Source organism: Phymastichus coffea, unplaced genomic scaffold (genome assembly GCF_024137745.1).
Source record: "Phymastichus coffea isolate CEN01 unplaced genomic scaffold, Cenicafe_Pcof_1.1 PCOF00001, whole genome shotgun sequence".
NCBI lineage: Eukaryota > Metazoa > Arthropoda > Insecta > Hymenoptera > Eulophidae > Phymastichus > Phymastichus coffea.
Window position 1 is genome coordinate 12077795 of NW_026706812.1, and position 24429 is coordinate 12102223.

Consider the following 24429-nt stretch of genomic DNA (forward strand, 5'->3'; position numbering starts at 1 on the left):
TGTATTAGTATAAGAACTTCAAGGGACCGGTGTATGAGTTCGAATTATCGAGGTTCGACTGTATTTTAATTTCATTTCAGTTTTACGAGCTCAACACAAAAATAATAATTGTTCATCATTTTACTCGCTATGGTTCGCGAGATCCAAAATGAGATTTTCAAAAATTAAAGGAGTTTCGTCCTCTGCTGTTGTATTGGACTCTTCAGAAAAGATTCTACAGCATTTTTTAGACTCTTAGCCACTAGATGTCGCGCAGCTAAGTATACAGGGTGTCCCATTTTAATTTACCACCCCCTAAAACAGGTTAATAATTTGCTCTGAGAAAAAAATGTTTCAAATAAAATTTGTTGGGTTCGAAGGGGGCCATCTTTTGGCTATTTCAGCTGCGACCTTGAACATGACCTTCAAGGTCATTTGAAAGTCAAGACCAAATTTTCATATGAAATGTGCATATTTTATGGCGGATTCGGATTCTACTAAAAAAGAAAAACACTTTTTGTATGAATCATTTTTTGAAAAAATCCCAAATTTTTGTTGTAAACGGCTTTAAAAAAGTAGAAAAAATCAGTAGATATCTCTACCTTAAACTGAGGTTAGAATTTGTCCCACAGTTAAGAATGATTTTGATGAATGTTACTAGATTCAATGAGGGACATACTGTAGTGACCTTCACCACGAACTTGCTTAAGAGCCATCAATGTCATTTGAAGGTCATCAAGATTTTTTGAAGGTCAAATTTTTATTTACAGGTAACCATTACATTTTATCCGAGGAATTAGAATATTAGAATTAGAATATTTTTCTCGTAAATGCTTTATTTCTCGCTAAAAGACATTTTTTTGCTTCGTTATCGTTCTATTGGTAAGGCTTGTAAATTCTTACAGCTCCTCAAAGCTTCTCATAATTAGGTTTTCATTGACTATCTGAATTTCAGATTACATAAAAATTAAATTATTAATTTAAGATTAAATATTTCCTAAAAAATCTACCTACAACAGATAATGGCTGACTACACGCCAGTAGAGATAGTCAACATGATCAAGATTCTGGGAGAATGTCACGACAATTACAAGGCTGCAGCGAGGCTGTACGCTGAAAGGTATCCGGACGCTCGTCATCCTACTAGGAGGAATATTAAACTTCTAACGATAAGAGCTCAAGGAGGTAACTTAAGAAGGGAGACGACGGACGGGCCCAAGAGAGCATATTGCGCTTGGGGTTCGTGCTGTAATTGCCGAGGATCCTCATATTTCGACGCGACAAATTCAGCGAATGCATAAAGTACCCAGATCAACAGTTTCCCGTGTATTGCGTCATTTTAGATTTCATCCATATCACTTGCACCTTACACATGCCATTGAGCCTGGTGATCCTGCCAGGCGACTTAGATTCTGTCAATGGGCGGAAACACGAATGCGCATAGATCCATTTTTCTTTGATCGGACTCTCTTTACAGACGAGGCAAAGTTCGACAATATGGAAGGAGTTAATCTTCATAACGCGCATTATTATGCAGAAGAAAATCAACATTGGCAGCGAGATCACCGTACACAAAGACGGTGGTCAATTAATGTTTGGGCGGGCATAGTTGGGGAATACGTTGTCGGTCCAATTTTTTATGACAGTAATTTAAACGGCGAGCTTTATTTAGATATTCTCGAGAACCAAATTCCACCTCTTCTAGAAAACATTCCGCTAGAAATAAGGCGAGACATGTGGTTCCAGCAAGATACCCAAATAGTTGGATTGGAATTGGTAGTCCAATCTGTGAATTCCCTGCGCGATCGCCAGATTTGACCCCATTGGACTTCTTTCTGTGGGGGGCCGTGAAGCAGAGAGTTTACGCGGAAGCCCCGACGACGGCACAAAATATGATGGAGAGAATTGTTGCAGCATTCCAGGCGTTAACCCCACAAACATTAATAGATGTCCAAAGAAGTTTTCGGCAGAGAATACAAATGTGCATTCAACAAAATGGGCAATTGATAGAGCACTTGAGACATTGAAATTTCCGTGACTAGCTGAACGAAGGGGTCTTGCCTTAAGTGGTTGGACGTGAAGGTCTTGCTTTAAGTGATCCAAAGGATACCTCTGTCTTTGTTTGAAGCTAGTAACATTCATCTAAAACATCTTATTTCTAGAACAAATTCTCTTTTCAGTTAAAGGGAGAGCTACCTACCTATTGATGATCAAAAAATGATTCAGACAAAAAGTATTTCTCTTTTTTAGTAGAATCCGAATCCGCCATAAAATATGCACATTTCATATGAAAATTTGGTCTTGACTTTCAAATGACCTTGAAGGTCATGTTCAAGGTCGCAGCTGAAATAACCAAAATAACCAACAAATTTTATTTGAAACATTTTTTTCTCAGAGCAAATTATTAACCTGTTTTAGGGGGTGGTAAATTAAAATGGGACACCCTGTATAAGAGATCCATGCCCATTTTTACCAATGGAGAAATGAACCCTCTACCCGCAATTTTTTCAATGTCAAAAATTAAATTGTAACATTCGTCTTAGTTATATCTATATTTCAATTTCATTTCCATTCCGAAAATACACCAATATTTCCAAATAAATGTGATATAAGATTTTGTCTTGTACTACGTTATGATAAAGTTCGGACTCTCAGATATATTGGTAAATCGCGTTTCCAAGAGCAAGCAAGAAGTTGACACGTAGTATTAGATGCCTGATATGACCGAAATAATAGTAGTTGGTGTATTTCAAAATCGCTATAGAATCAATCATCTAACAGTGAACATAGTATCATCTACGCAGTTCGCTACTTCGACGGGCCGTTTGAAATGCGGCTAAGTATTGTTGCATCTACCGGGGACCGGCACGACAGCGCCGCAACAAATAGACAGTCGAATTTTCGGGCGATATTACTTTTATGTAGATAATCTAAGATATAGTAGGAGATCTAAGATCTATGATAGAGTAAGAAGATAGTATAAGACTGCTTTTTTCTCATAAGAGAGGTTTTATGAGTTGAGGTCTTACAATTAGACTATTATGTAACAGAGAAGAATAGTACGGCTAATCACTGAATAATTAAATTAGATCTCAGGTAATGGCTGAGTTTATTTTCAAACGGCAAGCAGTGCTCGCGCTGCTAAGCAAGGTAGGATTTGAAGTACCTTTATGCCGCAGCAACGAGCGAATGGATACTTCCGTTTTATGCTTGGTAACCCCAACAACGCTATTTTTGATATTAGTACAAATTTTAAATAAGATTTGTTGCGAAATAGTAAACGCGAAATTAAAAGTTGGTGATTTAAAAAATTAAGTCGACGATGACGAATTTTTTAGTATAAATCGTTTCTCAAGGAAAAATCGCCTCTTAAAGTTATAAATGATTAAAGTTAGATAAGTGAATAGCACAATATTTACAATAAAGCTACTAGAACTTTTTACACTAAAAAATCATTTGTGATATACGGAACATTATTTAAAATCAAAATCACCAATTTAACAAACAGTTTTTGAATAATAATTAAATAATGAATTCGTAAATTATACTTTTTGCCATTATGTAATCAACATATTTAAAATGTTTAAATACATTATAAATTTTTTATTTATTGATAACTCTGTTAAAAGTCAGTTATCAAAGTGTAAAATTCTTGCTTTTCTTTCTTTAGATGCTATGATCGCTGTTGTATATTCAAATTCGCATCATATTTATTTATTGCAAAATTACTAGTGATATTTACTTGCAAATTAAAGTAAGTTAACAAATACGTATTAAATGATCATAATAACTTGAAATTCGAGAATAGCGCATTGAAATTGACTGAAAAAAAGCTTTGAAAAACTTGTAATATTGATTTAGCATAGTAAACAATAAATTCCCCACGCCCGTGACGTCACGCTCCTTGTATGGTCTTAATTTTGATCAATTGTCCTAATACATTTAAGCCTGTATGTGAAGTAACGCCGTAGATTCGATAATGATTTTCCTCAGTTTTCGGATGTGTGATGGGTTGCTATTTAATAGTGGAAAGCGGAGAAGAAAGATAAATTAGACTCAACCGTTATACTGATTTGGCAGATAAACATGTAACCAGCTGTAGCTGGAATTCGTTTACTTTTTAACAATAACCTTGTTTTACTTAACATTGTGTTAAATTTTTAACAGCAATTGGATTATTTACAACACTCTGTTCATAGATAACACTTTGCCGATCTTTTCGATTCAATTAAATATGTTGTTAGAATTGTAAACCGAATCTATTATTTAGAGTAAACCTCATTATTTTGACATTTTTTTAAATAACATAACAAAGTCTCTTAAATAGTTTATTTGTGTGCTTAAATGAAAAGATTATAATATTATTATCGTTTTCCTCGTCCTCTTCCTCTTGTTATGTCTTCTCCAAATGATGTTTAGGCTCAAGTTTCAAAGCGAGTACATATTTTTTTAGGATTAAACACGGAAGCCGCGAGCAAAGAATGACATGTGATAAACAAAGTAAAATGAAAGGATAGTAGTTACCATGCATAAAATAATTGGGTAATTAAGTGTAATCTTACCTTGATTATTATCCGATGGTAATTAATTGCTGAAAGATTACAGTTTATCTCATCAATAATTTGCGCGAAACGCGGATTGATTCAAAAGATAAAAGTGAAATAAAAAGTAGCAGATATTCAGTTAAACTCTTCAATCGAAGTAATAAATACAAAGTAATAAAAGATCATTCCGCCGCTGCTCCGATCGGTTTATTCTATATTCTACAAAGTGTTCATAAATCAGATACAGATAAATGTAGAGTTTTGAGAAGAAATACTTCAACAATTAATGATTAGTAGATCTTATAATATCAATATTTGGCTTACGCTTACATCGTCACAGTTAATAATCAATGTTTTTGAAAATTACAGAGGGAAATCTAAAAATTCCTCACTTTTATGTGAATTTGTTATATTTGAAATGGATTACAATGTCTTCATTTTTCATGAAGCGCTGAACAAAATAGGGTTAAAGTTAAAAAAAATGTTATTTGCAGTTTATTAATGAATGTTATAATTTAAATTCTATACGAGGATACCGCATAAACTAGATTTGTTTAAAATTATTAGAAGATTTGGAGTTGAAAAATTATATTTCAATTAATACTATATCACAATTTTTGTTTACATGCTTCTATATACGAGGTGTGATCAAAAAGTAAGGTGAATTTTTATTTTTCTCAAAAAATATTTATTTATTCATCAATTTTTATTTTATCTCCTTCAAAGTAATCCCCCTCGGATATAATGCACTTGTGCCAACGCTTTTTCCAATCCTCAAAGCATTTCAAAAAATCATTTTTTGTGATCTTGTTTAGTTCATCCTTCGATGCCGTCTTTATCTCCTCAATCGTGGCAAAACGCCGTCCTTTCATGGGCTTCTTCAGTTTTGGGAACAAGAATAAGTCACAGGGGGCCAGATCTGGGGAATACGGTGCCTGTGGCATCGTTACTGTGTTGGTTTTAGCCAAAAATTCGTGCACAAGCTACGATGTGTGAGCAGGGGCGTTATCATGGTGCAAAAGCCAATTTTTATTTTTCCACAAATTCGGACGTTTCTGGCGGATTGCTTCGCGCAAATTGCGCATAACTTGCAGGTAATATTCCTTATTTACTGTTCTACCCTGTGGCAAGAACTCATGATGCACCACGCCCCTGCAGTCAAAGAAAACTGTAAGCAAAACCTTTACATTTGATCGAACTTGGCGTGCTTTTTTTGGTCTTGGTGATCCAGAATGCCTCCACTGGGACGATTGAGTCTTAGTCTCAACGTCATAACCGTATACCCATGTTTCGTCACCGGTTATAACCCTGTTGAGTAAATCTGGATCATCGTTGACGTCATTCAGTAGCTCTTGGGCGATGCTCATGCGACGTTTCTTTTGGTCGAAATTGAGCAATTTCGGAACAAACTTCGCTGACACCACACGTCTCATGTCTAAAACACTCGTCAAAATTGATTGGCACGAACCAAATGAGATGCCAATATCATCAGCAATTTCTCTAATGGTAATTCGACGATTTCCCAACATTATTTTCTTCACTTCTTCAACATTCTCATCAGTTGTTGATGTGCTGGGGCGTCCAGAACGAGGTTCGTCGTCGGTGTCTTCTCGGCCTTCTTGGAAGAGTTTATACCACTTGTAAACATTTTTTTGGCTTAAAGTAGACTCACCGTATGCCACTTTCAGCATTTCAAGTGTTTTGAAACATTTGATTTCATTTTTCACACAAAATTTAATGCAAACTCTTTGATCCATGTTTTTAGACAGCAGCAAATCGTGGAGCACGCAAAACACTTCTAACCTTGATGCCTCTCACAAACAAACCAAACATACTACAAAGCTGAAATTTGGAACGTATGTTCTAGACGAGTGTACCGACATAACCAAATAAAAAAGTCGAAGATCGAACGGACGTAGCCCGCTAAATTTCAAAATTCACCTTACTTTTTGATCACACCTCGTATACTGTCTTCGGTTTTACAGATGTTTCGACTAATGCTCGTGCAAAAGCTTTAGAATCGTCGAATGCAAGCAGCTCAACAGATTTGAATGTATCAAATACACATGAGCGCATTGTAAGCGCAGATATTTTAAATAATTATGTTGATTCTATACACTGTTCTGTAAATAACATTCAAAAAAATGGACATGCTTGTTGTTCATAAAAATGTCGACTCAACTACACATATACGAGGGTGGTCCGATAAGTACTTAGCCTACAAAAGAAAAACGAAAATTTTGGAAAAATGGCGTTGTATTTTTCAACATCGTCTTCTTTTAGTTCGATACACTTGGTCCAGCGATGCTCCTACTTCTTTAACCCATCTGAAAAATACATTTCCTCGAGGTCTGAAAAGTAGGCTTCCGTGGCAGCGATTACCTCCTCATTCGACTCAAAATTCTGCCCGGCGAGTGACTTTTTCAAGTTTAGAAACAAAAAGAAATCGCACGGGGCTAAATCTAGAGAATACAGTGGATGGGGCAGCAGTTTGTAGCCTAATTCGACCAATTTGGCCATGGCGACGGCGGAGGTGTGAGCCGGTGCGTTGTCATGGTGGAAGACCACTTTTTTCTTCGTTAAATGGGGCCGTTTTTTCTGCAATTCGATGTCGAATTCGAACGACCGCACGGTGCTCGCTCGCGGAATCAGCTGATTCGCACGCACGCACAAAGACTTGAGGAATTTTACCTTAAAGGAGCTCATGTGAGACTCCTGAAGAATGCCGCTTGTGAGTGATGATGCTCGAGAGGGTGAGAATGCCGCTTGTGGGCGATAATGCCCGAGAGGGCGAGATCTTTTACGTCGGGCTTTGTCGCCGCTTACGCACAAGAAAGCTATAATAGCCAGGCGCAATTGCCTTCACACACACACTTGTTCCACACTCAGCACTCAGCACTCAACACTCAACATACCTTTTTTTAAACGATGAAAAGACAAACTGAAATTGAAGAAAGAAAACCCGGTTGCACAATACGTTGTTTTGCGTCTTAATACTGTGAAATTTGTTGACTTTTGAAAACACGTGTTTCGGGGTTGAAAAGCCGGTTGCATCTGTCCGCCATGACGAACTCGCGCATGAGCCAAGAGGGCTTGCCCAGACGGTGCTGCCATCGCCATGCTCATGGAAGCCCGCCAACGCTGGACGAGTTCAAAAGTTTGTTAACATTGGTTGCGCGCGCAGCCGATATATGTGACGACGTAACAGTCGCATTATTGAAAATAATTTTGTTGCATTACTGAAAAATATAGAAAATAAAGTGTGACGTCGGTCAACGCGACATAATTCTCAAGGGTACTTTTTGGTCTATCTTTTCGGACAATAACCGGGACGTTCGTTGCCACTATCGCAGGAAATTCTCTTTTCAGTGACGGAGGATTGAAGCTTTACTATACCACACGCTTGGCAATACTAGTTGTGCTTCGCGTTATTTTACCACACTCTTGGCAATAAAATAACATAACAGGAAGCCTATCTAATATGCACTCAACCACACACTTAACAATCGAGTATAACTATCTAAAATAAAAAAAAATCGTACGCGAAACTAAGAAAGAAAAGAATGAGAAAAGAAATAAACCGAAGGAACGGAATTTGAGTTTGGATTTTATTAAATTAGTTTACTTACTTTTTAGTACTTATTTCCCACACACATACACGAAATAAAACGGAGGTCCTTTTTATAGAGTACTGTACTGGAACGAACTGGGATAGAACTGCCTATTTTTCTTCAGGAACTTCCTTTTATGCTTTGCGCAATAGAGTCCCACTCTAATGTCCTTGTCTTTTTGGGGCAGAAAGAACTCAAATTTTCCTGATTTAATTGGTTGGAAAATTTGGGGAGTGTCTCAAGCGTAAGCGAAATTCGAACCCTAATTGGTCGGGGGCGGAGTATGCGGGAGTGGCCTCATTCAAGTGTTTTGGGCCCTCTTCACACAGATGGCCCTTTATGTACCATTTTCATCTTTAATTATTTAAATTAATTGTATGTGTGGTACATCTAATCTTCCTAATACAAAAATATTATTTAGTCAATAATAAAACTAAAGTACAGAACAAAAGTTAAGGATTATGTTTATCTGGAAACAAACAAGATTTTAATAGTTTTAGCCATTAATTAATTACCAAAAACCCATAAGAAATACTAGAAAATCGGAGTTAATTATTATGAATATAATCATTAACTTTCGTTCAAGACATTTTTAATTTTTTAACGCAAAGTTGAGTGTATTCAACGATTAAATACACAAAATTTACAATTCAAATTTTTATAACTACAAGTCTTAATTAATACGGAAATATATAATAAATTATTTAAAAACTAAAGCTATTCGAGCAATAAAAAAAACTATTAATCAATATAGTCTTTTGGTAATTACTTGAAAACTACTTGAAACAGCCAAGTCTCGCATATTTTTGGAAGATCTGCAAGAAAATGTGCTACCTTTAATTTAAAAGAAATTAATAAAATTGAAAAGAAATTAATTAAAATAAAATAACTGTATTACGGATAGGATGCACATGTGCGCTATAGCTCTCCATTTTCCCGTTATTCGGGAATTTTCTGAGGTATTCGCAATCTGGCTATTCCGGTTGGCGCGGTCGTAAACTCGCTCTGATTATTATACATGGTCCACTTCCAAACATCCGAAAATTGCCAGATGCGCGAGACGAAAAATGTCGTTCACGAACAAATTTTCTTTTCCCAGCTGTACACGATTTATAATCTTAACTGACGAGCTAAATGTGTGGCCTGTTTTTCCTGTTCCCTTTTTATGTTGAGCCGCCGCTACAAAAGTGATTTTTTTTGTATCGATTGAACGAACTGACAGCACAGCCTGTTGATGCGTTAGATTTACTTATATGAATTACAAGCGCAATGAACTTATATTTTGAGGAATGTGATATATGTTTCCAACCGACAATATTTTTCTTTTTTCCGTATAATACCATGGTGTTATTATATTTTTCAGCATTCATGTTAAGAGCGCTAAAACGTAGTTTTTGTGGCATGCATTTAGTTAAGGATAAGTTTATCAAACTGTTAATAAAAATACCCCAGTAAACTCTTCAAATATTCATGGATGTTTTCCATCATTTTATACTTTAAATAGGTACAGGAAAAAATGGTGAAAGTCTATACTAATGTTTTTTTTAAACATTATCTTCAAAAAATTTCATTTGTATGTGATTCATCATTTAAACACAGAATTAATAAATATGTGTTATTTGCATTTTCAATATAGTTTTACGTATCTATATGCTTCCAATATTCTCCATCAGGGCAATCATATGCGATTTATGTGATACCTAAATTGAATGAAAACAAATACCTTCTGAAATGCATTATACACTTCTCTTATGTCTATATTTTTTATTTACATTTATCTGATAAAATATATAAAATTGACGGTTAGATAATTAGCTAAGTGGTAGTTATCGATATGTTAATAATTTTATGCTAGAGTGCTTGCACTAAATTGGGGAATTTTTATATTATTGCAAATAAATTCCTATTCCATTTCAATGACAATTCTAATTATTGTAACATAATTAACGTTCATAAACCAGTATATAATGAATGAATTGATCTAAGAAAAACACTTTCTGAAATGTATTCTACGCATTTTTTAGCTTCACTTTTTTTTTGTCAAACACCATATGTCATTTGGAATGTTAAAATAATTAATTGAATAGACTAAGTCGAAAATAAATAAATAACCTCATGTATAAGTGCATTCTAAATTTGTATTTCACGAAGATAGATCATTGTTGTGACAACATTAAAATGCATAACATAATCATGCAATTGTATACTAACAGGTGTTTAAGTGTCAATTATAATATAGAACATTAGGTATATACTATATAAAAAAGTAAGAGATCGAAGTTATGAAGATACATAAACTCTAAAGATACAATAAATATAAAGTAATAACGAAAAAAAAATTCATCTCTAGGATTCAAACCGGCGATCCTAACAATTCAAAGCAGAAACCTTAGCCTCTCGGCTAACGTGCTTACATCACTGTATAAATGTCAAAAGTTATATTTAAGATGCCGACAGGGGCTTGTGATTAAGTTTATGGTTATAGTATTTGTGGTTTGAGTCTTTTGATAGCTGGCTCATAATTTATGTCAACTCAAATCATATCGTAATCATAATTAAGCACAGTTTTGAAGCATAATTGCATATACGTTGTTGCATGTCAGTTGACGGAGAACGATAGATAAGATCAACCTGATCCGCAGTACGAATGGCGCTCGCTAGAGAGGTCTGACCCTAGCTAGTGTCAGCTATTCCGATAAGCGAGTCTGGCGATCTCCGCCCGTGGAAACGTTCCAGTTTCTGTTGGCCGGCCATATCAGTTGGGTCTCCTTCTCTCGTACTCCCTAGCTGAAATTATAAATCTGAAGCCGGACTTGGGGCTGAGAAAATTTTATATAGACAGAGATAGGAAGTTTTACCTCCTGTATGTACAATATCCATGGTCTGCACCGAAACATCGGTCATAACCATACGATAGACTTAGAAGTTTCGCGGATAGGAAAAAACAATCTTTTGAAAAAGTAATCCAATTCTCATCACTGGATAGATACGAATGCTGATAGCTTATACATTCAATGTATTACATTGTGCTTGTTGTCCTGTATACAGTTTCTATGGGTTACGTATACAAGGTTCGCGAAATCATTTGAACGCAGCCTTGAAAGTGACTCTGAAAGTGTCAACTTTCATATTTCAGTACTAGCTCCATCTAATGGTAATATCTACAGAAGCAATATACAGTTATATGCACATTACTGGGTCAGTGTATGACAGCGATGAGCATTCGGTCACCCATCCTAAACTTCTTTTATTCCTATTCGTAACGCATCTAGGTCTGTTGTACACTTGTGGCTGTTCTCCCTATCTAAAAAATCCATGTGGATTTTTGTGGATTCTATATAGATTTGTATGGATTTCCATGAAGTTTATCCTCGTTCATATTTTGTAAAATACATTTTTTTAAATCAAGATGGATTATGACGAAATCCAGATGGATATTTTTATAAATTCCACATGTATATAATTATTTCCCATGTAGATATGTTAGTAAATTCACATGGAATTTTTATAAATTCCAGATGCGTGTACTCATTTTCCATGTGGATTTTTTAGTAAGTCCACATGCAATTTTTAGAAATTCTATATGCATTTATTTATAGCCATGAAGGGTTTATAAAGAAATAGTGGGATTGCAGTTATTAATATTTTTATTAATTATAAAATAAAATTATGATTTACACTTATTACATATATAATTTATTATATAATAGTAAATAAATAAATTTTTTTCCATATTAATCGTTGTATTAAAAATATACTTTTAATAAATAATAATAACTAAAGACATTAGATATTTATTTTACATTATTTTTGTGTGCCTTAATGCAAACGTTAATTTCTTCGGTCAAATACAGATTTTTCGAGGCAACTACTTTGTTCATTTCGCTGTCACTTATTTTCTGAATTTTTTTGCAATAAACTCTTAAACATTCTGAAATAAAATATTTCACTAAATTACAATAAATGTTTACAATATTTTTAATACGTACTCTAATTATCAACAAAAATACTTACTTTCTATAGTCGCATGCTCTATCCGATTGAGTGAAATACGTTGAGTCTTACGGCTAGGCGTGTATGATACTCTGTCCGTCGAGATGCATGTACGAGTCAGATTCTTCGAATTCATTCCATCTTCGTCTGTATGTAAAATTCTTAATACTCCTTTTACATATTTTCTGGCTGTTTTCAATTTTAACAAATTCTTCCAGTCGTCGTATAGTATTTTTTTATCTTTGTTTAGCCAAATAAATGTAGTCTAAAAGAAAAATATATATATATATATATGTGTGTGTGTGTGTCTGTGTGGATATATATATATATATAAACTCAGATTTTGAAAATTTGAAATGGTGTATTCAATAATGAAACGATAATTGTATATATATATATATTTTTTATTTTATTGAAAATACTTACAGTAACATTTTCTGAATCAGTTATCGATCTTTTATGCCCAAAGTTGACGAAATGAGAACTATATTCTGTTTCTGTGTATGATTCTCTGACTTTTGCAGATTTTGTTTTAGACAATTTGGAACCAATGCTAGAGTCCTCTGTAGTGTCGGATTCCTCTGACCGTGCCTTTTTAAATTTAGAATTGGGAGAATCGGCCAGATCAATTTGCACAAACAGTTTCCCTAAACAAAATACTGTTCAAAACGTGACAAGACCATGCCCATGATTGTTATCGGAAAAGTTCGCATCAGCGCCTCTCGTGGTCTGAGGCTCAAACCCTGGGACTAGGCTCGTCTGCTACATTTCTCATGTAAACAGATTGGAGAGTGTAAAATATTTAGTGTATTTAAAACAAATAACCATTTTTACGGGTAAATTAGAGTCGCAATCGATTCAAATTTAATTAAAGTATCTAACAAGGGAACCACCCCAACCCGACCTCACCGATTTAAATGATTTTGGGATATGTTGTAGTACTTGAAAAAAAATTAGATACGTGTTTTTTTTATCGGCCCATAAGGGCTTTTAAGGGGTGAAATGCATCCTGAAAATCAACTCCTAAAATCAGTTTTTTAATATTTCTCAGCATCAAATGAATATTTTTCAGTAAACTCAACGTTAAAAAATTTCTTATAAAAAGGCGCTTTTAAGGACATAACATTTATACCGAAAGGTTGCAACCCCCTTTTTCATAGAGGTAAATACACTATTTTTTGTAATGTTTTATGACATGTAATATAGTAAATCAGCTCGACTGATTTAAAAATCGCACTGACAATGAGAAAATACCAAAATTAAATTGACGTGTATCCGGATTTAAAAAAAAATATATTTAAGGGGTGTTTCACCCCCTAGAAACCACCTGCGTCAAACTATCAGCAGGTTAATCCAACTGACCCTGGGATAAACAAGTTTAGTCGTTTGTTATTTCTTGAAATAATTTAATTCTGTGCATGAGCGAGCTACCTCAACTAACCAACCTGCCTCTAACCCACCAAACCCCCATAAACCACCCTTACTAAACCACATGCCAGCTAACCCACCTAATCATGTGAAAAGCAACTTTACTCGTTTGTTATTTCTTGAAATAATTGAATTTTACACCATAAGCGAGTTATCCCAGCTGTATAACATACCTCTTATCCACCTACCCCTAACCTATCTAACCCCCACCCTTATAAACGACCCTTACCGAACCACATGCGGGCTAACCTTATATAAATAGCGAAAAATAAATGTATTTCTTGAATAACATTTATGTTTCATAAAAATACTATATGTCCCAAGTATTACAAATTTTATGTAATAATTATTATTTTCTTTTCATTATAAATACAAAAAACTTAAAAATAATTAATAATGGCTTATAAATATAAGATTTGAGACTAAAATAAATTATAAATAATTATTAACTATTTTATTTTATCGAAATTAATAATAACAGTTATAGTATCAGTTTTTTTTAAATATTATTTGCATTGTATTACATATAGCTGTGTATAAAAGAGTAATAATAATAGTTATTATTTTTAAAACGTAAAGTTAATTCGTAATAAAGAAAAATAACAAGTAATAACAGTTAAAAATTATTAATTTCAAAAGTGTCAGTTTAATATAGTTATTATTTCTTTTTTAATCATTTACAATTTGTCAATGAGAAAAGAAATTATAACAAATAATTGATTATATTAATAGTTATAAATAACACAAGCCGACAAGGAAAAAAACCAAGAAACCAGACAGTACGTTCCCAAAGGTTTTTGGTGCGCTGAAACCGAATCTGACCTCAGAATTGCTCCATCACCCTAGGTTTTCGAGAAATCCTAACCTAAAAGTTCAAAAAACACGATTTTTCACTATATTTCGCGTAGTATTACGTCGTAAGCCAATTTTATTTTAAAAAACGAGTAATGCTATCTCAAGGTACTACTCTTACCCTTCAAAACCCTTTTTACAGATTTAAAAAATCTTTTTTTTCCATCGAGATATCGTAGATTGAATTTGAGTGATTTAGCGATTTCGTTACAGCACGAAATAGTGGCGAATTTCCAAATAAGGAGTTATAGTGTAATTATATGTTTTTTGGGTCACTGAATCCAAATTTAACATCAGAATAACTCTATAATCTCAATTCCCTTAACCCTAGAGCCCCATAACCTGCGACGCTATGACCCCTGACCGACATACCCCAATTTTCTTAACCCTTGAGCACTTTAACCTGCTGCGGTATAACCCCCGACCCTCACACCCCAATTTCCTTAACCCTCGAGCCCTTTAACCTGCGAAGCTATAATCCCCGACCCTCACACCCCAATTTCCTCAACCCTCGAGCCCTATTACCGCGACGCTATAACCCCCAACCCTCATACCGAAATTCGCTACGCAGAAAACCTCAAGCCTCCAAATTATAGTCAACCCCCGAGCCCTGCAAGTCTGCAACCTCAGACTCCTTTGCCAGAATTTCCTCAATCAGCACTTCAAGCTGCTATCGTATAACCGTATGTCTCTACATTTCAATTCCTTCAATATCCAAACCTTGTATTCTACGCAGCTTTCAATTACGCGTTTTAAATCTTATTTATTCAGTTTGTGAGTGTTGCATCTGAATATTTGCAACCCTACAGTTTTTCACTTCTTTTTTTTTATGAAAACGTTGTCGTTTATCTTGAAATGAACGTTTAAGAGATTTGCGTCTATGATGATCTGTCAATGTATCGTGTCGGTGTAGAGCCCAGCAATAGTCAGCCATCATGCTCTCATTCCATCTACCTTGATAATGTTCCTCTTTGTTTCTGAAATCTTGATGAAATCTTTCACCCATTTCTTCACTGAACGCCCCAACATTGTCCGGAAAGTATTCCAAATGTGAAAACAAAAAGTGTATTTTCAGGCTCATCAAACACCCTAATTTTTGAAAATTCTGTAGCATTGTCGACACAATAGTTTTGTATTTAGGGTCCCGGTGGTTTCCGAGAAAATTCTCGGTGACACTTTTGAAACTTATCCAAGCATTTCTCTCATTAGTCGTCATTGTCAAGAGGAATTCATCATCTTTCATAAGTGCTCGAATGTCTGGCCCTACAAATATGCCTTCCTTAATTTTCGCTTCAGACAATTTAGGAAATTTGCCCTGAAGATACTTGTAACATTCGCCTTCCTTATCTAGTGCCTTGACGAATTGCTTCATCAAGCCCAGTTTTATATGGAGTGGAGGTAAGAAGATATGTTTAGTATCAACAAGGTTCTCATGGACGACATTGTGTGATCCAACAATCATTCTGATTCTTTTCGTCCATTCTTTCCGAACCCAATGTTCTTCTCGCACACGACTGTCCCAGAGACACAAAAAACAGGGGTACTTCGTATTTCCAGATTGCAAGCCAACTAATAATATATTGATCATCTTGAAAACGCCACAAACGAGCCATTTGTGTTCATTGTAATTGATTTTCTCAAGAAGGAATCGAAAGTTATCGTGAGACTCTTTCATCACAGTGGAATGAGCAATGGGAATAGCTGCATACTCATTCCTATTGTGCAGAAGTACTGCCTTGAGACTTTGTACAGATGCATCCATGAAGAGTCGCCAGTTCTCTGGATTATAACCTCCTTGCACTCCATATAAACTGATGAGATGCTTTATATCGTTGCAGTAAACAAGGTTATCCACGCAAGTAAAATATGGCCGAAATTTAATATCTCTCTTCCTGTAAATAGAAACTTTTGTCTCAAGTAATAAAAGATTTCTTTCTTTTAGTCTTGAAGCTAAGAGTTCTGAAGAATCTTTCGCAAGATTTAAATCACGGATCAGATCATCCAAAGAATTTTGGGCGAAAAGTTTGGGCTTTTCTGAGTCAGAAAAATCTTCTTCATCACTACTGCTGCTTTTGTCTGTTACCGGAACTTCTATTGGTTGAAGTTTTTTTGGCTCAGAATCAGAATTTTTTTTTCTTTCTATTTTTCAATACTGAGCTGCTGTTACACTAGAAAAGTTCGGATAAAGGAGAGAAGCTTTGTTATTATGATTAAAACCTAAAGTATCACATTTACAAAAGTAACAGTCATCATGGTGATTTTTAGGTTCACGCCATATTGTTGGTTGGAGAACAACTTTGGTTTTAGTTTTATTCCAGTTTTTCAAACTTCGGCGACAGTCTTCACAAATATATTTAGGAACCCATGGTTTGTCTAAATTCTTCATAGATGTCTCGTAACATTCTTCAAACTGATCTTTAATGATATCAGTGATTGATCGACGAAGTCGAGCTACTTCAAATTTACCGCAGATATTACAAAAGGAATCGATTTTTCCTTTGCATGGAATTCTACATGCCGACATTTTCAATAACGCATAAGTTAATTGGAAATCACGAGTAATATTGTAAACTTATTCTAATAACGAAATGGGTAAATATAATTAAATTTCAAGAAGACAAAGTAATAATAAAGATCAGTAAAAGTACTGCACGCAGTGTTATATGAGAAATAATATAAAGTATTTAATTCCAGTGACTTCTCCGTTGGCCTGCCGCTCAAACACGATCTCTAACACGGATGAAGAGTAGAACACAAAAATTTGGAGTTTTCGAGCAGTGTTAAAACACGCTTAATATTATAAACTTATTCTAATACCGGAATAGGGTAATGATAAAATTTCTGAAAAATGAAGTTATAATAAAAATCAGTGAAAGTACTGCACGCAGTGTTGTACGAGAAATAATACCAAAAATTCAATTCCAGTGACTTATCCGTTAGCCTGCCGCTCAAACACGATCCCTAACACGGATGAAAAACGAAGCACAAAAATTTGTAGTTTTTGAGCAATGTCATACACGGTTATCCTCAAGTAAGGAAATGTAGGCCCTAAGTGAATCCGGTATCTGCTAACGTAGATACTTTCTTCATCGTTAGTAGACCAGAAAAATGTAAGATTAAAAATCCTAGCTGATCGATTTCGCAAGTTATAGACACTTGTATGTAAACGTAAATTGTACTTGTATACGTAAGTTGGATATGAATTTTCCTATCACAGACACAAATTCTTCTACCTTCTTTTACCACAGAAATGACGTCTATCATTGTTCCATTGACCCAGCGGTATTCCCTCTCCACCAAACCCGACTTTCTTTAACCCTCGATAGGGCCGGGTGTTATAGCTTCGCAGGTTAAAGGCTCGAGGGTTAAGGAAATTGGGGTGTGAGGGTCGGGGGTTATACCGCAGCAGGTTAAAGGGCTCGAGAGTTAAGGACTTTGGAGTATGTCGGTCAGGGGTTACAGCGTCGCAGGTTATGGGGCTCTAGGGTTAAGGGAATTGAGATTATAGAGTCATTCTGATGTTCAATTTGGATTCAGTGACCCAAAAACATATAATTACACTATAACTCCTTATTCGGAAATTCGCCACTATTTCGTGCTGTAACGAAATCGCTAAATCGCTCAAATTCAATCTACATTATCTCGATGGAAAAAAAAGATTTTTAAATCTGAAAAAAAGGTTTTGAAGGGTAAGAGTAGTACTTTGAGATAGCATTACTCGTTTTTTAAAATAAAATTGACTTACGACGTAATACTACGCGAAATATAGTGAAAAATCGTGTTTTTTGAACTTTTATGTTAGGATTTCTCGAAAACCTAGGGTGATGGAGCAATTCTGAGGTCAGATTCGGTTTCAGCGCACTAAAAACGTTTGGGAACGTACTGTCTGGTTTCTGGGTTTTTCCATTTTTTAAATTTTGTCGGCCTGTGTAATTATTATAGTTTCAATTCCTATACTTATAAACTGTTTACTTTTGTCAGTTTTCACTTGTGGTTTAGTTTACTTTTTGTTGGTACTTTACTTTGTTGTACACTTAATCTTATTTACAATTTTGTCTTATCAATGGCTCGAAGAAGATAAGGTATATCAAATCTACGCCCCTTACGATAATAAGACATCCGATACATATTTCATTATTCATAGTATTTGAAGAAAAGTCAAGTATTTAAAAAGTTAAAGTTTTTTTATAGTGCTGGATTTATAAATAAACTTATTTCTATATTTACATACAAATTTCCCGAACACGAAAATATAGTACATAACGAGAAGAAAAGTTTTTGTCTACTACATAAGTATTTATGTCACTTATCATATATAATTTTATTTAAATATTTTTATTTGTAAACATGTAAAATATAACTGTTAAAAATGTGTGATCGAATTCTATCTATAGACTAGGTTTTCTTTTGTAAAATTATTCAACTGCAAAAAAGAGTATTTATATCTTGATTTTGTTTTAGATTAAAACATGAAGATCAATCCTTTGAACGTAGTTAATTTATTATTAGCATATTTTCAAAGTTTACAAATACCAGATAGCGAAATTAATTTCAAAGAAATTAAATTGTCAGAAAAGTTGAAAGAAATATTAATAGATGCCGTGTATGAGTATAATGATATTGATATGATTGTTGAAGAGACGTTAGATTTTTATGAAGATTATAAAGATACTAATGCTAAAATAATCGAAGATGAAGTTCAACATCACTTTCCTGATCCTGATTTTGCACCAACAAATCAGTGCACAAATGATGATGAAGAAATCACATTTGGTTATAAACAAAGAGCCGTAGAATTTTGGAGGAGCGGAAAAAACCAAAACTTAAAACTCGGTACTATACAACATAGATTCAAAAAAGTTTCATATATAAATTAACTTAAACATTGGGCGAAAACAATTAATAAAAATGGCACTTACCGAGAAAAAATTGCGCAAATTTGCAAATACACGTTTGATAATTTAAATGCCCCTATTGCAGCTGGTACGATAGTGCATGATCGAGATATACGGAAATGGGCATTACAAGCTCAAAAAATTGTTGGCCATGAAGATATAAGATTAAAGGCTTCTCAGAATTGGTTACTAAAATTTAAAAAAGCTCATAGAATAGTATTTAGAAAAATAAATAAATTTATCACCAAAAAAACATTAGAAAGTTAAGAAGAACTACAAACTAAGGCTGATGCTTTTGTAGCTGATGTTAAATCATGTATACCAGAAATCGGCATTGCAAACTTTTATAATTCAGATCAGAGTGGTTTCTTATTAGAAATGCACTCGGGAAAAACAATAGTAGTTGAAGGAGAAAAGCAGTTGCAATGTCTGGTACAGTCGGTTTCATCGACAACGCACAGTTATACAATTCAGCCAACTATATCAGCAACCGGGAAACTTTTATCACCACTTTTTATAGTATTAAAAGAAAAAAGTGGTCAATTCGGTCCCATAGTAGAATCTTCATTATTTAGATCAGAAAATGTGCATGTGGAGGCATCTAAATCTGGCAAATTAACGACAAGTTAGTATATTTTTGTTTATTATAATGCAATGACATAAAAAAATTTTTATATTTTTTTATTTTAGATCATTTTAAAATTTGGTTGAAAGAAGTTTTTTAACCAAATGTTGGACCTTAAACTGTACTTTTACTCGACTCTTGGAGTGGACATTGCGATAAAGCTGTAAAGAAAACGATGCCGACAAACAAAATTGTTAATATAAAAAAATTCCCACAGGAACGACAGAGAACATCCAACCACTCGATGTTTATAGATTTCTTATCTGAAAAAACTTCGTTCGACGTTTATCAGATCAAGTAATTTTGATGGACTATGAAATGAATCTACATTTAAGAAATAACATCATAAAAATGCAGTCTCTTGTCCATAACCAGCTTTCTTCACCAAGATATGAAAATATTTTTAAATACGCTTGGTATAAAAGCGGCTACATTGCTGGAAAGCCAGCTCAAACAGATAACCCTGTTGATTTTAGTTTTGGAGATTCTTGCAATATACATTGCGAAGTAGAAGCATGTAAAAATGTTGCTATAATACGGTGTGGTTGGTTTAAAAGATCATTATATTTCAAACACTTTTTCGATGATTATAATTTCTGTAAGGAATGCGTTGAATGATACATTTTAATTTACCAATAAATAAAAAAAAGAAAAAGATGAAAATTATCATGAAAAATCAAAATATATGTAGTATCGCGTACGATGGCTCTTACGTAAATATATTTATGTATCTACATACGAATATAAATATATATGTATAGATCTATGAATGATAATTAGTCCTCGTGTTATTCTCGTGCTTATTTTTAAGAGATATTTCTCGCCATTTTGGTACTATTCAAATAAAATGTATTAAACTTATTTTTATTCGTCATAAATTCTGTTTGAGCTACAGATATACGAGGTCTGTCCGTAAAAGTATCGAGCCTACGTTTATATCTTCGCGCCATAGTGTTCGAGCGACCTCTACCGGACAGAAACGTCAACAGTAAAGCCTCACGAATCTATTGGTTACTAACTGACATCTGCCGGACGTATAGTTCATGCGCAGCGTGTCTTTGTTTACAGTGCCTTTTTCGCGTTCGTCGAATTTTGATATTGACAAAAATGACTGAAAAACAAGATCAACGAATTCGCATCAAATTTTGCTTTCAACTCGGAAAAACGAGTTCGGAAACTATTGAAACGATGCAAAAGGCCTTCTGAAGCGAGTGTATGAGCAGAACACGAATAAAAGAGTGGTATAAACGGTTCAAGAATGGGCGCACTTCTGTCGATAGTGATTCTCGTTCCGGCCGACCTTCGACGACAAAAACCGCAGATAATATTGAGTGGGTGCGACTTGCAATCGAACAAGATCGTCCTATGACTGTGCGAGGACTAGAAGAAGACCTTGGGATACCAAAAACTATCATTTCAGAAATTTTAACCGAAAATTTAGTAATGAAACGCATGTGTGCGAAATTCATCCCAAAATTGCTCACAGCAGAGCAGAAGAACATTCGCTTAGAAATCGCTCTGGACAATCTGGAAATGGTCAATAATGATGATAATGTGCTTAGAAAAGTTATTACAGGTGATGAATCATGGGTTTATGGTTATGATCCTGAAACAAAACAACAATCTTCACAAAGTGGAAGCATTCTGAATCGCCAAGACCAAAAAAAGCACGTCAAAGTCGGAGTAATGTTAAGTCAATGTTGATTGTTTTTTGCGATTGTGAAGGTGTTGTACATCACGAATATGCACCAACAGGTCAGAAAATCAATAAAGAATACTACGTTCAAATTTTGAAACGTTTGCGTGATGCAAAAAGAAGAAAACAGCCGCACTTTTGGGAAAGTGGTGACTGGCTTCTCCATCACGATAATGCGCCAGCGCATTCATCCAATCTTGTGCAGCAGTATTTGAGCAAACACAATATCGCATTGCTTCGAAAACCTCCATACAGTCTCGACATAGCCCCTTGTGACTTTTGGCTGTTTCCAAAACTAAAAAAACCACTCAAAGGACACCGATTCGATGACAAAACAACGGTTGAAAACAATGCAACGAGTGTACTTAAGGCTATCCCTAAAAGTGAGTTCCAGGACTGTTTTGAAAAGTGCAAACATCGATGGAACCGTGTTATTCAATCAAGTGGGGATTACTTTGAAGGATGCCACCTACCAAATGATAAAGAATAACGTTAGCTTGAAATTATAAAGGTAGGCCCGATACTTTCCGGACAGACCTCGTATTTTATAAAAAAAAATGGGATATCCTACGTACGGTGTAGAAATCAATTATTTTAAGAAAGAGCAACTGATAAACTCAATTCTCCCAAAGTTAGGTCTATCAGCCTACATTTGGTTGGGTAAGGGTGGTTTATGGGGGTTTGGTAGGTTAGAGGCAGATTTGTTAGTTGAGGTAGCTCGCTCAGACGTAGGATTAAATTATTTCAGGAAATAACAAGCGACTTAACTCGTGTTTCCCAGGGTTAGGAGGTTTAGCCTGCTTGTGTTTCAGTAAGGGTGGTTTATAAGGGTGAGGGTTAGATAGGTTAGGGGTAGGCGGATAAGAGGTATGTTATACAGCTGGGATAACTCGCTTATGGTGTAAAATTCAATTATTTCAAGAAATAACAAACGACTAAAGTTGCTTTTCACATGATTAGGTAGGTTAGCTGGCATGTGGTTCGGTAAGGGTAGTTTATGGCGGTTTGGTGGGTTAGAGGCAGGTTGGTTAGTTGAGGTAGCTCGCTCATGCACAGAATTAAATTATTTCAAGAAATAACAAACGACTAAACTTGTTTATCCCAGGGTCAGTTGGATTAACCTGCTGATAGTTTGACGCGGGTGGTTTCTAGGGGGTGAAACACCCCTTAAATATATATTTTTTTAAATCCGGATACACGTCAATTTAATTTTGGTATTTTCTCATTGTCAGTGCGATTTTTAAATCAGTCGAGCTGATTTACTATATTACATGTCATAAAACAGTACAAAAAATAGTGTATTTACCCCTATTGAAAAGGGGGTTGCAACCCTTCGGTATAAATGTTATGTCCTTAAAAGCGCCTTTTTATAAGAAATTTTTAACGTTGAGTTTACTGAAAAATATTCATTTGATGCTGAGAAATATTAAAAAACTGATTTTAGAGATTGTTTTTCAGGGTGGATTTCACCCCTTAAGAGCCCTTATGGGCCGATAAAAAAAAACACGTATCTAATTTTTTTTAAGTACTACAACATATCCCAAAATCATTCAAATTATTCAGGTCGGGTTGGGGTGGTTCCCTTGTAAGCATAAAGTTTTGTAATAGATCTACTATAAAAATCATGAATTTTTAAAATTTTTTTTACAGAATTTTTATAGTAGATCCATTACAAAGCTAAGTGCTCCCAGTAGAATTTAATAAATTTAGCACGAAACATTTTGTAAATGTTTCACGAATAATATTGGATCTAAATTTCAGATGACTTTAGCGATGAACGTCGTGGATCAATCGAAACTCAACATAATACCTTATCCAAACGTCGGATTTCGCGCTATGTGCGAATCCGGGGTCAAAAAGAGGGGTTTCCATTACAAAAAACACTTCTACCTTGAAATGACCTTCAAAATGAGGTTAAAGGTCAAAGGTTTTTGGTGCATTGAGTGGCCCACTCTGTTCTGAACAAATTTTGTAGAGGTTATTTTTCGATATCTTAAAAATTAAAAAAACGCTTTTAGGCAGTTTTTCAAGCATTTGACCTTAAATCGACCTTCTCAAGGCCAAGAAAAAAAATTTTGAAATACCGTTTTGGACGTAAAATTTTCCGCTCTTTCGATTACCGTTGTCAAAAATGGGGGTTCCCATTTGAAAAAAAAAGTTGACCGTGAAATGACCTTGAAGGTCAAGCTCAAGTCAAAACCAAGGTGACCACTGGATTCCTCGTTCAAAGTTACTACAGGAATGATCTTAATCTCCTCGGAAATAGTTATATCTCAGGACTTACTGGGGTGTCCCGGAACTTTTTGGACACCCTGTATAGTAATTGCATTTGATTGACGACTATGTATAGTGGGAGACATAGTTTTCAGTACGACGATCGCCTCACAGAGAACCGGACACATGGTTGGTCAAGACCGATAATGTACCAATAAATCTTCTTTGACATAAACCCTATTTATTTATTTACCAAATTTTAACAATAAATAATTATAAATATTGTTTCTTAAACTTATTAAGTTTGGATCCGAATAGTTAAATTCAAGAATTTTTTTATTTAGAAAAAATCAAAATAATAACAGGCTAAACGATAAAGTATTCTCTAGAGTAACAAGTGCACGGATTAATAATCTATGTAGTTACAAGATGCTATTAAAACCATGATGATGATTTTTGTCTATTAAAATTTCTGATATAGTAATACGGTATCAAATATGATAATTTACATAAGAGACGGTTTTATTAATATTTTTTAGTATAAAAGAACGTAGTGAATCCATCTATAGCTTTATAGAAAAAATTCACCTGA